Below are 14,913 nucleotides of genomic sequence, written 5' to 3'. Positions count from 1 at the left end.
AAGGAGGGGTTTGGTGTTAGGTCAGCTGGTCATCTTTTCAGGTCATCTCATTGGGAGACGCAACGCAGCAGGAAACGCAGCAGGAAACCAAACAGGCTCACTTTACAACAAAAGGTCTCAAGGCCTGCATACCTACACCTCCCCCACAGAGCCATAAAACCCTGTTTACTCCAACCAGCCCAGAATGTTTATAGCCATTTGTAGTCCTTACATTTATGAAAGGATAAAACAGAGAAATCAATATAAAACACAAACACAGGTATTGTTTGAACAGTATTCACTTAACTGCTACTATTGATAAGCACCAGAGAAACCCAAGGGACCTCTCTTAACATCACAACCACTGTAGCTCGTTCTAAGTTGAATGCAAATCAGGACATGCTTTCACCTTCCCCCATCTTCCTTTGTCCTCAAAAACACATGTCAACAGGCCCCAAATGCAGCTCACAGTTTTACCCCAAATTATTCCCATTTTAAGCTTATCCATAGTTTGCTAACATGAATAAATACAAATATAACTCTACAAATCCCCCTTTTTATCTCCTTCTCCAGAGATAAACTTAGACAAGGCATTTTGAAATATACCCACGGTCATTCTTTTCTACTGTGTCCGTAAATCCATCCGAAGCTGGTATTCAGAGTACTTGAAACCTTCATGGAGAACGAACACCACTTTCCATGGCAGTGAAGGAACCATGAGGGGGTAGCTGAGTGCTAGAATCATCAGCCCCCCCCCCCCCCCCCCGAGGAATAGCCCACAAGGACAGCTAATAGGGAGGGGGAGATGCAGCTTTCCCTTCACGGGTAGAACTGATCAGGGCAAAGTAGACTCCTCTGCTGCGCCGTCCCGGGCTTGCCGTGTCTTTGTCTCCCCAAATCCGCTGACAGCAGCTTCTGGGCTGCCTGCTAGAGAGATGTCTTCCTCCTCCTCGTCCCGCTGATGGCGGCTTCCGGGTCGATGCTGTAGAGATGTCTCCAGGGTCCTCCTTCTCCGGCCCGCTGATGATTGCCTCCCGGGTCGTCTGCTGTAAGGATGTCTCCAGGGTCCTGCTCCTCCAGTCTGCTGCTTCCGAGTAGTCCACGTCTGCCAGGGCCACGTCCGTCCTGATGTCGTCCCCTGGTCCTAGCAGGTGGTTTCCCCCGCCGCACACTGGCTCCCGTGGTACGAGCTGTCCCCCTTTTCTCCCAGGCAGACGGCATAAGAGGTCCGCTGGGTCACTCGGTCGGGGTCGGAGAGCCTGGGGTTGAGCCACTTTGTCCTCGTGCTTCTCGGGTCCCCCTTTTGGCGCCGGTGACCTGTGTGGAGAAATCTGATACAACTCCCTCAAGCCTACGCTCAGCTGTTTTGACCCACTTGGAGCCTGTTGGTGGGGTGTCTTGAAACAACAGCCGTCTGTGAACAGGTTTTCCAAATTAATTGTAGGACCTCCTATCTGCCAGTACAGCTTCAGAATCTTAATACTTGGATTGTGCCAACTAAATAAGAACCTCAACATCTTTAGGTAAACTAAATAACATATTTCAATAGCTCTGAATTTCTGACAAGCATCCGTGTTTATTTTTTAAATGAAATCCTATTTAAAATCCAAATCTAATATGAACTGCTAATGTTTCTGGTAAAGAAACACACTAATGTTATGGATTCAAAAACAACCAAAATCACGATGCTAACAAAGTGAATGATTTCCTGGTGATACTGCTTCTACCTGTCAGTGCTTAGATATTATCACGCTGAAAAAATGAATACAGAATTCCAACAAACTGTCATCAAATGTCTTTCTATTATAAATTTAGATTAAATGTATATCCCTATAATGACCTAAATAATAAAGTATATGGCTCTTACTTCTTTACCAGGCTAGTTACAGGATGTTGTCTAAATTAAATTCTGTCTCATTACATTACTATGTTTTAGCTTTAACTGTAATATGTTCTTTCTACATTTCAAACCTCAGTTGCTCTAATGTCTGTTAAAATATTACAAAATTGTTTCATTATCACAGGTCAACTTCTTCGGTTTCACAGTAGCCCCTTGGCCACTGCTTCTTTGTTACCTGTTATAATTCAAATCAATATTTAGAAACATCTCAACATTCATCAAACAGTATCTTATCCCCAGATATGGAGCAGGTTAATTACATTCAATGCTCAATCCTTAAAAAATGTAAATTGTGAATTTTACAGCCATGTTGACATTTATACATTATACTTACTCACTCCCCCTTTTTACACATGAAATCATGTGTAACAAAAGCCTGTAATGGGAGGGGAACAAAAACTGTCAGGTAATTGGTTAGGGACATAACGAACATTATTATCATTATTTCCACAGTGAACACTTCAGTGAAAAGAAGTGTTCCTCTCCGTCCTTCAGGCCTAAAAGAAACAGAATCTTCAGCTTTTACATTTGCAAACCGCCAACTCATGTGAGAGGAAAATATCACATGTGCGGTTTCCCCTTTTTGTGGAATTTTTAGGAAACCTCTCGTTTCCCTTGGAGCTCCAAAATAATATGTTAGTCCAAAAACATGCTTGGTTAGTTATTGTTTTAGAATCATGCAGTTACACTGATCACATGCCGGCATACATTCACACTCACACTGTCTGGTTGTCATGTCAAGTTTGGTCAGGTTCACCCCAGAGTCAGTCATCCACAGTGCCTTGTCAGGTTACACTGTCGGTCAGGGTCAAAGGTCAGTTGGTCTCCGTCTTTTTTGGCCATGTGTCGTGCTCTGCAGAGACTTTGACATTTCAGCATAGGCCAGTATCCTTTGTCTACAAAAATATGTCACGATTTCAACTATAATTTTCAAGATGATTCTCACTTGTCATTGGGACTTCCGCCTCCCACTTTTCCTGAAACTTGGTACAAAACTCACTTCCTTCGAGTACCACTACTAATTAAAATGTCTAATGATCTATTTCAGAAACTTTTGTACAATAACTATTATCTTGAGTCAAAACATTACTAGGATCTGTGTCGCTCTGCATTTCATAGCTCATTATAATTCTGGTCTACTTAAAAAACGATGTTAAACTCTTTAGCAGTGTGTGGAACCTGGGTGTCCGAACATGCAACAATTACTCCCTCCTTTATCAAGGATTTAAAACCGAAGTCTGGTAATAACTATGCCACAATGGTGAAATCAACACTTTAGATTGGAATTTAATATGTGGCTTGGCACTAGCCATTAATACAAACAAAGATTTGTCCTATAGAGTGGTTCCTAAAACTATCCTTTTAATGGTGATCAATATTGTAACCAATGAGACCGCTACTTTATTCACACGTGAATAAAAATGTCTTAAAGAATGAATTGTTAACATGATGAAAATATTGAAGAATATGGTTATACTCTGTCAGTGTGTTTTAGGATGATTATCATTTTACTTTAATAGTTTCCTCTTTACTGCTATTTTTAATTTACCAAATGATTAATAAATCTTTCTGTCTTTACGTATTTATGAAGTTAATTCAAGTTATTTAAATGTGCGTTTCGTGAATAAGTGTGTTTATGTGTAACTCACTCATTCCCGTTCTCCTTTTCTCCTCCCCTGGTTTTCTCAAGCCGTGACCCCGGCCTCCTCACTTCTAATCGACCATGCCAACTCCTCTGATTCTGTCTTCTCTTCAGTCCATCAGCTGTTGAATCCATCCACTGTAACTTTTGTAGGCAGCCATTGGCCCAGTCACATCTGCAGCCCCATCATGCCACTGTTGTTGCACTCCTCCTTTACAGTCTCTCTGCTGTTTTTATGGAGGGCGGATTCTGCTCTCATGTCTATTGTGCCAAATCTCGCAGCGCAGTTTGGAACTTCATGTCCTGTTTGAGGGACCGATGAGAGTATCTCTCTGTATGTCAGCATGCTGGTTTGGTTCTGGATGCCACAGGTGGAGATAGTTCTGGCTGCAGTCTTGATGTAGTCTTGTTGTTGTTGTTGGTTCAGCTCTGGTTCTCTGTCTGTACGATGGAGAAGGAGGAGTCTCCTGTTGGGTTAGGTCTCGTTGTCTGCTTGGAGGGTCGGGATCAAAGCCTTTCTAACTCAGAGGGGGAGTCCAGGTCCCGGTACACATTACCTATAAGAAGTCTAGTACACTGATGTTAAATAAATCTAACCCTTTCCACTCTGTCTCTTTCTAATCATACTATCTGTCTTAGTTGTTAAATGCCATCTAAACAACATAATTAATGTCTACTTATGATATTACAAAAACTCACTCCAAAAATTGTTTCATCCATTGTTACATATTTACCCAACACAACTCTGAAATACTTACATGTTTCCAGCATCACATATTCCACACACTATGAAAGAACATCTCCATATCTTCTCTCATTTTAAATCCCACTGTTACTTCGAACAATAGTAAACCTGCAGAGCACACCAATCGGATCACAGTAATGAAATTTGAATCAAGTGTAGGCCTATGTCTTCTTTCTGAACATTTATTTATATTGTCTACATTTGCAAACAGTTCGAGTGTAAAATGTGTTTTGCACAATGTATTTACACTCTACAGATTCTTGAGTTTACTCATCTCCTGGTGCTGTCGTTGTAAAAAATGTTCAATCCCTTATTGTTTTGTACCAGTTTACCAAACAATACCGGCCAGCAATGTAATGATTAAACTCTAAGCTCGCATAAGTTTCAAGGGTGTGATACCCCCCTTTCAGCCACTAGATGGCAGCAGCAGAAGTTTCAAGGGTGTGATACCCCCTTTCATCCACTAGATGGCAGCAGCAGAAGTTCCAAGGGTGTGATACCCCCTTTCAGCCACTAGATGGCAGCAGCAGAAGTTTCCAGACAAAGGGAAACGCTCTACCTTGGTTTAATATATAACAGACCTCTGGCTTTAAGCTTTTAGCATTGGTCTGTTATTTAAACCCCAGTTTTAAACGGCGACTCGATCTGATATATCGAGTTTTCAGGTTTTGCCGTGCAGGATTCAAACCTCGCATTCACACAAACTGCACCATTTCTACGCCACTCAGGAATAAACACCTGCAGATCCGCGCCAAACTGCTCTATTTCACGTCACGCAGGACTTCCGTCTACCTGTCGATCCACGTTTACGTTTTGTATATAACTTTCCTAACATAGTAAAATATGCATTGTATATTCCATTTAAACTATAAAAACACTGTGAAACGCCTACAGACAATCCTAAAGTTTTAGCGTATCCAATTACAGACAGGCGACTTTCATCGTCTGCTTACCTTATTTGCAAAGTTGCAGAGTCCTGCTGATTGTCTGAGATGTTTGAAAGCGTCTGAATTCTTCCTCCGCTTCGTTATCTCTAGACGTCGGGGTCACCATTTTGTTGGGGATTTAAAGGGATAACTGGTCCGCTTTTCAAATCTCCGCGCGTTCCTATGAAGCTGGTTATAATACAGGAAGGAATCCATATCTACAAAGTAACCGTTAACAATAATCTACTTTAATGGCAATATGACAATGCAATACAATCATTACAATACAACATGATATATTACAGTTATATTGCAATGCTTAAGGAGTAATGCCGGCTTACTCCTGCTCTAGTCCGCATACTACAGAGCTACTTTCACCCGAGGGCAGCATGTGAAGAAGAGGCCGAACGCCAGGGATCCTCCGGAGATATACCAGAGTAAGAAGGAGGGGTTTGGTGTTAGGTCAGCTGGTCATCTTTTCAGGTCATCTCATTGGGAGACGCAACGCTGGCCAGCAGGAAACCAAACAGGCTCACTTTACAACAAAAGGTCTCAAGGCCTGCATACCTACACCTCCCCCACAGAGCCATAAAACCCTGTTTACTCCAACCAGCCCAGAATGTTTATAGCCATTTGTAGTCCTTACATTTATGAAAGGATAAAACAGAGAAATCAATATAAAACACAAACACAGGTATTGTTTGAACAGTATTCACTTAACTGCTACTATTGATAAGCACCAGAGAAACCCAAGGGACCTCTCTTAACATCACAACCACTGTAGCTCGTTCTAAGTTGAATGCAAATCAGGACATGCTTTCACCTTCCCCCATCTTCCTTTGTCCTCAAAAACACATGTCAACAGGCCCCAAATGCAGCTCACAGTTTTACCCAAATTATTCCCATTTTGAGCTTATCCATAGTTTGCTAACATGAATAAATACAAATATAACTCTACAACACACACACACACACACACACACACACACACACACACACACACACACACACACACACACACACTGTTACGGCTGCTGCCTTCCGGGTCGTCTTTATTGTGGTAATCTGTGTGATATGTAAATGAGCAGTGCGATTGCCCTGACGTCATTGGCTGCCATCTCCTGGTCCGCCCCCGGAGGATTGTGATTGGAGCACGCCGGGCCCGACGCACTCCAATCGCAGCGCACAGCCGGCGCGCACCTGCTGGAGATGACTTCAAAGCCTGGGGACATTCATCACTCTGGAGGCTCTGTGATGTGGGACAGACGCCTCTCGCTACTTGCTCCTTAGAACTGTGGTTAAACCTGTGTGCCCATCTCCGTGTGATATTGTGTGCTAGTAGCGTCTAGAGTAGTGTAGTTAGTGTTTAGAGTAGTTTAGGATTTTGTGACTGTTGCCTTTAGTTTAGCTGTGTTTTTGTATAGATTATTTTTGTTAGTTGTACCCAGTGGCGGCGCTAGGGGGTGGCTACGTGGGCTCAAGCCCCGGATGTTTTCTGAAAAGCCCCGGATGTTTCACTTAAAAAAATTAAAACAAAATGTAATTACATTTTTTTTTTTAAAAACGTCTCGGGAGTAATGTGCAGTACCGGAGTCCACCAGAGAGGCAGCCACTGTGGGACATTAGCCTGCGTACTGCGTAGCCTGCCCTGAAGAAGAAGTGATCCTTCCTAGTGCCTGACGAGTTTTAAGCTAATAGCATATACAGTTATGGATATTAGAAAGTTATTGTCATCGAAGCAGCCGCCACAAGCTGCAGCAGCAGCAGCATTATCAGCAGCTGACAACAATGTCATCACCAGCAGTCAAGAAATGGATGATGTTTCAGGTTTGTGAATCTAATGGTGATATCTGCACTCTGGCTGACTGAGTAAGAAGTGAAAAAGAGTGATGTAACGTTAATGTTATAGCTAGTAAACATGGAGTAACCACACTAAGTATACCATTATATGTTAGTATGTATACAGAACATGACTAAAAATGATCCTAAGATGTAACGTTAACCCTTCATACCTCAGTCTACTTTTAAGACACTCAAATAACGTATTCCAATTTTTATTTTGTTTTCACGCGTGGAATTATACCGGCTCTCGTTTCAGTACACATAAAAACAGAACTGACAGGCAACCCTCTGAATCAGACTCCGATTGGCTGTGACTGCATCCACTCAGAGTGTCCGATTCAGAAACGTGACTCTTACGGCTCGTCCACACGGCGGCGTGCGTTGAAGCTTCCAACGCTTCTGCCCATTCACTTTGAATGGGGTGACGTCACTTTTAGCCGAACTGCATCGTGGGAAGCGACGTGGATCGTTGCTGGCGTGGCTCGCTGCAAAAGTTGAGCAATGCTCAACTTTTGACGCCTCGGCAGAAGCGTCAGCCAATCGAATCATATGCCAGTACAAGCTCTAGCCAATCAAACCGCTGCTTGTGTGTCAGGGGCGGGAGATTCATGTGATTGGTTGTTGGTCGAGTGTCAGACACGCCCGCCGGCAAGCGTCAACGCACGCCGCTGTGTGGATGTGCCGTTACACTCTTTACGTCACAAACAAAGATGGTGGATGAGAATATATCTATAGAACGATAAGCAATGCGCCAGAATCAAGGTGAGACTATCCGCATCCTTTAAAACTCTACGCACATTCGTTTCACCGAAATAAGTAAACGACTATTTGAGTGAGTGAAGGCATTAGTTTGCTTCATTAAAGGGTGTTAATGAGTGTTCTCCAGTGCCTTGTCCGCTTTAAGGTGTTATTAAGGTAGGGTTCATGTTGCTCCCAAAGTGCACCAGATTGATGCTTTCAACTTCAATATTTAAAAAAAAATCTTCCCGGGGGAGCATGCCCCCGGACCCCCCGAGAGGAGGCGCCGACCCCCCTAAAGGATGTTCGATCCACCCCCCACTTATAAAAAATAGCACTGTACCCCTGCACCCCCCAACCCAACGACTCCTGGGCTAAGCCCCGGATCTCCTACAATCCTAAATCCGCCTCTGGTTGTACCACTTTTAAAGTGAGGTTTTGTTTAGTTTCTTATTTAGTGTGATAGTGTTATTTCCTTGTATGTAAATAGACTCCTTTTGTTAGAGTCCTCCTTTTGTTTGGTTCCTGTGCTCTTTTGGGGGGTATACTACGAAGCAGGATTTTCGCTTAGCGGCTAAATTCAGGGAAAACTCCGGCTTTCCGGTCCTACGAAGCTGGTTCTCTTTTTAGCAGGCTAGATCTCCATGGTAACTTATGCTTAGCGGCTAACCTGGTCGGGACCAGGTTAGGTTGCAGGCTAAGAGCTCAACTCAGTGAAAGCACTGCCTGCTGACCAATCAGAGCTTAGTGGGCGGAGTTTAAAGCGATCAAGTCATATTACAGGAGAAAGGAAATACAGAAAAGCTGCCGTTGCAGGAAAGACGGCCGGCAAAAATCACCGACTGTGTGAACGTGAACATTAATAGAATATCACCTCCATCTTCAGAGCAATCTGACTATTATAACATTAGCGTTAAGAAAGCTGACTGAAATATCTGCCACAACATAAGTAACCGGATCAGAGTAACATTAAGTACAGTCCGCGGCATATCACTTCATAATGTATCATATATCTCCTTATCTCAGTCAGCTGAGCCGTATCTGGCCGTGCAACACTCACAGTGTCACAGACTGGATGCAGAAGTATTATTTTAAGCAACACATTAAGTTGACGAAACACTCGAGACAAATGTAATGAAAGTCAGATCGTGTTTTAGACGGGCAGTGATATCATAAACCTGTTAACGCATTCAAACACTTGTTCTGTTACCAGCTGTATTCACCTTGCAGGTGCAGCTATGTGGCTTTGATCCTGGATCAAGTGTTTGAGTCATGGATGTTTAAAGTTTAACTTCTTCATTTTTGACTAGTATTAAAGTTGACTTTTCATTCAGGAAGTATGACGCTGCGGTGTCAGTACGCTTCTCCATGTTTGTGATTGGTCGAATGCTCCAGATACCACCCCTTTCATGTGAACGCGCACCTAGCTAGATAGGACACGGCTGGCTTGAGCGATCCACTTGATAACCAGCGTCGTAGTACAGTTTAGCGAGAGCGCGTATGTTTTGGATTAGGCCAACCGGCTAACTCAAACATATCCAGGTTAGGTTGAACCAGCTTCGTAGTATAGGCCCCTGGTCTTTTTGTTGTTCCAGGCTGCATGCCTGCCATTTTGTTTACCTCTGCTATTTAAAATAAACCATTTATAATTATACCAATTCCAACTGGTGTGTGTTGCATGTCCTCATCCCTAGTGGGAACACACACACACACACACACACACACACACACACACACACACACACACACACACACACACACACACACACACACACACACACACACACACACACATATAAAAACAGCACATATGCTATTTAAGTCCAGTGGTTTAAATGAATTCAAATGCATTAACGTATCATGAGGTTAAAAAGCCACCATATGTACAATTAGAGAGTTTACTTCTCTAAATCATAGGAAGAGGGACGAGTGAAACATGCCTGCGTTGCCGCAGCATGAATAACATTAAATTAGATTTAGTTTACAGGGTAATACATATTTGCTTATGCCTGAGAGCATGTCACCTGGGGCCTGAATTCTGTGTGTTCCGTTACATAAACTGCAAGAAACTCTAAATGTGAGACTCCCCTTATTAACCTTCCTCACAATGTTAAAACAAAACCCCATGACTGGCCAGGCCTCAATAAGAAATATCAATTAGCTCACAAAGACCCTCATCACGCACAAACACACACACAATCACACACTCAGGTCTATAAAACACCCTGTTAGACCTCATCCCATCATATCTGAGGCCAGCTCATCACGGACCTCACGCTGTAAAACTTTAACACACCGTGGTGAGCGTGAACTCACTCCAGTGTCATCACACACGTCTGATAGGGTGGAGAGGGTTATTCCTCTCTGTTTCCTCTGCAGATGGAAGCTTTACAAGCCCAGGAGCCGTTACTGGCCTCCTGTCAGCGAGTTAAATCTATAACCAGCTGACAGCTGGGCAGATATTATACATATATAGAGGACTCTCCAGGAACAATGGCACGGAGAGAGGAACACTCGAGAACGAGGCTTTACAAGCTACTCAGCGCACAATGCTGATTATGATTATTATCGCTGGACTGCTGCTGTGCTGCACTGATAAATACCAGGTGTGTGTGTGTGTGTGTGTGTGTGTGTGTGTGTGTGTGTGTGTGAGTTTGGGAGTGTGTGTGTGTATTTCTGTGCAAGTGTGTGTGAGTTTCTGTGCAAGTGTGTATGTGTGTGTGAGTTTGAGAGTGTGTGTTTCTGTGCAAGTGTGTGTGAGTGTATGTGTGCGTGAGTTTCTGTGCAAGTGTGTGTGTGAGGTAGTTTGTGAGTGTGTGTGAGTGTGTGTTTTTGTGCAAGTGTGTGTGTGTGTGTGTGTGAGTGTATGTGTGAGTTTCTGTGCAAGTGTGTGTGTGAGGTAGTTGGTGTGTGTGTGTGAGTGTGTGTGTGTGTTTGTGTGCATGTGTTTGTGTGCAAGTGTGTGTGTGTGTGTTTGTGTTCAAGTGTGTGTGTGAGGTAGTTGGTGTGTGTGTGTGTGTGTTTGTGTTCAAGTGTGTGTGTGAGGTAGTTGGTGTGTGTGTGTTTGTGTTCAAGTGTGTGTGTGAGGTAGTTGGTGTGTGTGTGTGTGTGTGTGTGTGTGTGTGTGTGTGTGTGTGTGTGTGTTACTCTGCATATGCAGCCAGTTCTTCTGTTTGCTTGTAAAGAAAGTGACTGTAACAATAAGGGAACGAGCCAAATATCCGACAACCGGTTATGTTACAATAAATTACTTTTCATCTAACTGGTGTTTTTATGCAAAGCCACTGACAATAAAGTCAATCAACCATTAACACACAAACTCTATGCATATGTTTACTTAGGCGGGACTCCTTGGCGTCACTTTTTAATGCAATGAGAAACAAATACGCATCAAAATATGACATAAAATAACGTATAAAATCACTGTAAACACGGTTGGTTAAATTAGACAAGAGGTACTTTATTGACCCAAACTGGTACATTTCTGTTATTAGGGTTAGGGTTAGGGATTTAGGAATTCACACTAAACTATTGGTTGCATTAAGCCAACAAAACAACTCAGATGCTTTAGTAAAAGACGGTGATTTAGGTTCAAATCAGAACGTTTGTTACCTGTCGTAACTTGTATAACTCTTCAAAATAACGTTGATTTCAGGACAGCAGAAAGCCTTGATATCTTCCTTTTGCAGAGTGAAAACAAACAGGGTTTTACTGCACATTGTAGAGTACTTTTGACTTATTTGAGGCAGATGCAGAAGCACTTAAAATTGTTTGATGTATTGAAAGCTAATGTACTTCTTGCTTTTGTAGTTTGTGTCTTCATGGTTGAAGTCGCTTTCCAGCTAAATGGAGTCTAATGTACACGAACAATGATCTATCCGACACGAATATATACTTTACTGTCGGATAAAGTCTGACATTGTTTATGCATCAAAGCATCTCCATTTGCAGCATCAACAAGGACACATACTTAACACAAACTGTAAGGAAACAGACATTTAACATAATCACTGAAGAGGAACATGCTCAAGACCCTCGTACGTACATCTGACCTGGGATTAAACTCTGTTTGAATTGAGGATTGACGGGTGCATAGACGAGTGCTTCAGTCTAACTTTATTAAATATTGGGACCCTATATTTTGGTGATGTTCAGGATGTACTTTGGGTCAGAGATGATGTTTTTGGACAGCCTCAATTCGATGTTATGGTAGATTGATTCATAGAAAGGTTGAACAATAATCTTTGAGCATATTTTCAACAGGTGGAGCTTCTTGTTGAAAGTCCTAGGATCTATCTGCCAATCCCACTTGATTTGAGTGGACTCTTCACTCTTTTATCTACTGTTCATGTCATCTAGACTAGAGCCCTTTTTAAGGGTCTCATATTTTATTGGCTAGTTTTAGTTTAAGGGTAACTATTTTTAAGCATTTTGAATTTTTACTTTACATACAGTCAACATTTTGAGAATCCTGAAAAAGTCAGAAATCTGAGAGAAAAAAGTCAATTCTGAGAAAAAAGTTAAAATGCTGAAAATAAATTCTAAATTCCGAGAAAAATTTAAATTCTGAGAAACAAGTCAGAAATCTGATAAACTAGTCAAAATTCTGGGGAAAAAAAATCTAAATTCTGAGAAATGTCAGTTATGTATTTTATCGGCTAGTTTTAGTTCAAGGGTAACTATTTTTCAGCATTTTGACTTTTTGCTCAGTGTTTACTTTACATACAGTAACAATTCAGAGAATCCTGAAAAAGGTCAAAATTATGAGAAAAATGTAAATTTGGAGAAAAATGTCAATTCGGAGAAAATGTCAAAATGTTGAGAACAATTTCATTTCTGAGAAAATGTTATTTAATGGGAAGTTTTGAACTGAAGTTGTGAGAAAACCGTGTTTCATAGTGAGCATTGTGTTGCCAAGGCAACGGCATTTGAAGAAATCTTAAAACTGTCAAATATATGTCTTCACGGCTGGACTGTTAGCACACATGTGAAGTTTGAGCACTTTTTGACAATTTTCATAGGAGTTATAGCAATATCGTGTTTAACGGCGAGGGATACGTTGCCATAGCAACAGCTTTTGAGGAAAACTCACTAATGGCACATAGACATGTTGAGGGCTGGACCATTAACCAATATCTGAAGTCTGCTGCTCTGAGCATGTCAGTTGGAGTTATGACATCATCGTGTTCCATGACACAGGTCTTTATATTTGAGCTAACGACGTGTCCAGAGATCAAAGGTTTCCATGGTGACGAGGAGAGCATTTTTATTGTTCAGAATGAGAGATAAACCTCTTACATGTGAACGTTTTGTTGAAGAACCGTAACAGATATCGGTGAAATTTCAACGCATGAAGCATCTGAAGGAAATTGAGCATCTGAAGTGTACTTTTTGTGTACTTTCGAGTTAATAATCTGCCCTTTTTGGCAGATTAACTAAAGGTGTGCGGCTTGCTGCTGTGAGTAAAGATCAGTTTGAATTGGCTTTAATGGAGACATGTTAAAAGTTGTTGTCACTTCATGCCCTCAAGACGCATTTTGTTTAATTATTTTGCTTAATTATTTTTCATTTTTCAAGCTACGAGATGTTTTTCTACGTTTGTCATGGCAAATTATGTCTCAGGAGTGTAGGGCTTGGGAATTATGGCAGGTTAAAACAAATATATGAAGGTGAATTTCAAGCTGTCCTCCACTCTAGCTTTGAGATCACACACTCTAGCCTAATCTGTTAAGCCCCAAGCCTGTTTTTCAGGTTTCAGGCTCGAAAATGACATTCCCAGAACAAATGACCATATCTTCCCTTCTAAAAGGGTTAAATTAATAATCGTTTTTCTCAAAGTAATGATAAACCTGTGAGTTGGATGTAGAACAGTCAGAATCAATATATAGATGTTTTTTATTTTAAAGAAAATTCAGATTGAACATCGTAAAAAACTGTAAATGATAGTGTCCTCCAAAACATATGTTGTACTTATAGTGAAAACTAACCTTGGATGATGGGTTAGTAGACTAAAAGCTTTAGGAATCCAACAGATAATAAGTACCCTGTATCAAGATTGATGCAAAACAAGTGATATTTGACCTTTTTAGACAGATTTAGCTAAAAAACCCTCTTCTGGGGCCATTTGGGTGGATTTTCCATATCTCTGGCCCCCTTCTTCGAATGTGACATCTCTTCCTGACCGTTAGAGCCAATACAATCGAAGGGAAATCGTCCCATAGACTCTCATGTTAAAAAAAGCTGGCGTTTCTGCACATACAATCTTCTGCAGAGTTTAGGAATATCCCTGCTCTGATATCTGGAAACGGAAAAGCAGTTTTATTGCTTATGAATGATCAGAACATTTTCAAAGGGGACACAGACACATTGTATCAACCTATGGATTAACTACACCATCGTATTTATGCCATTGAAGACCAGTTTTGACCAGACAAAGACCAAGGTAAGCCATGTTAGCGTTTTTGGCTACCTAGCGCCACATGTTTTGATGTAGGTTTTTGTTATTTTCTCTGCATATTCTTTCTAATTCGTAATCTTTGAGTGTTGAGGTGGGTACCAATAGATTCTGTGTCTCCTTACGATCATAAACGATGTGTTTGATGTGCAGCTAGGATAAGTAATAAGGGTGCTAGGAGTGATTTTCGGTGCAGTAATAGGTTAGCATTTTTCGCTACGGGCTAATTCAGAGGGTCAGTGTTAGCATTTTTTAGTTTAAAAAAAATAAAAATGAAAAAGATCAGTTAAATTAGTTTTTTCCCGTTATATGGATATAAAACATTCATAGTTTATTAAATATGAAGGTTCCTTAGACGTTGTTTCCTGCAAATGACGCGATTTCGTGCAAATGACGCGATTTCGGCCCCGTAACCGGGTGCGTGGGGCTTACGAGCTGCTCAATACACACAAATGTTAAAATCTGAAGAAGGCCTCTTTACCGAGGTCTGAACAATGTTTAATATCTCTAAAAGTATGAATCTGATTTAAAAGTTGTGTTACACGAATAATATCAGAAAGATGTGTAACATTTTATAGTTGGAATGAGGTTTCTGAGTGAAAGTATGAAGGAGCAGTTAGCAGTTGAACTTGCATGAAGATTTGTCAAGTCTGTAGAGTTTCTCCATTGACTTCAATGTTAAAAATT

This window comes from Gymnodraco acuticeps, unplaced genomic scaffold (assembly GCF_902827175.1).
Source record: "Gymnodraco acuticeps unplaced genomic scaffold, fGymAcu1.1, whole genome shotgun sequence".
Lineage (NCBI taxonomy): Eukaryota > Metazoa > Chordata > Actinopteri > Perciformes > Bathydraconidae > Gymnodraco > Gymnodraco acuticeps.
This window is presented reverse-complemented; position numbering follows the sequence as displayed.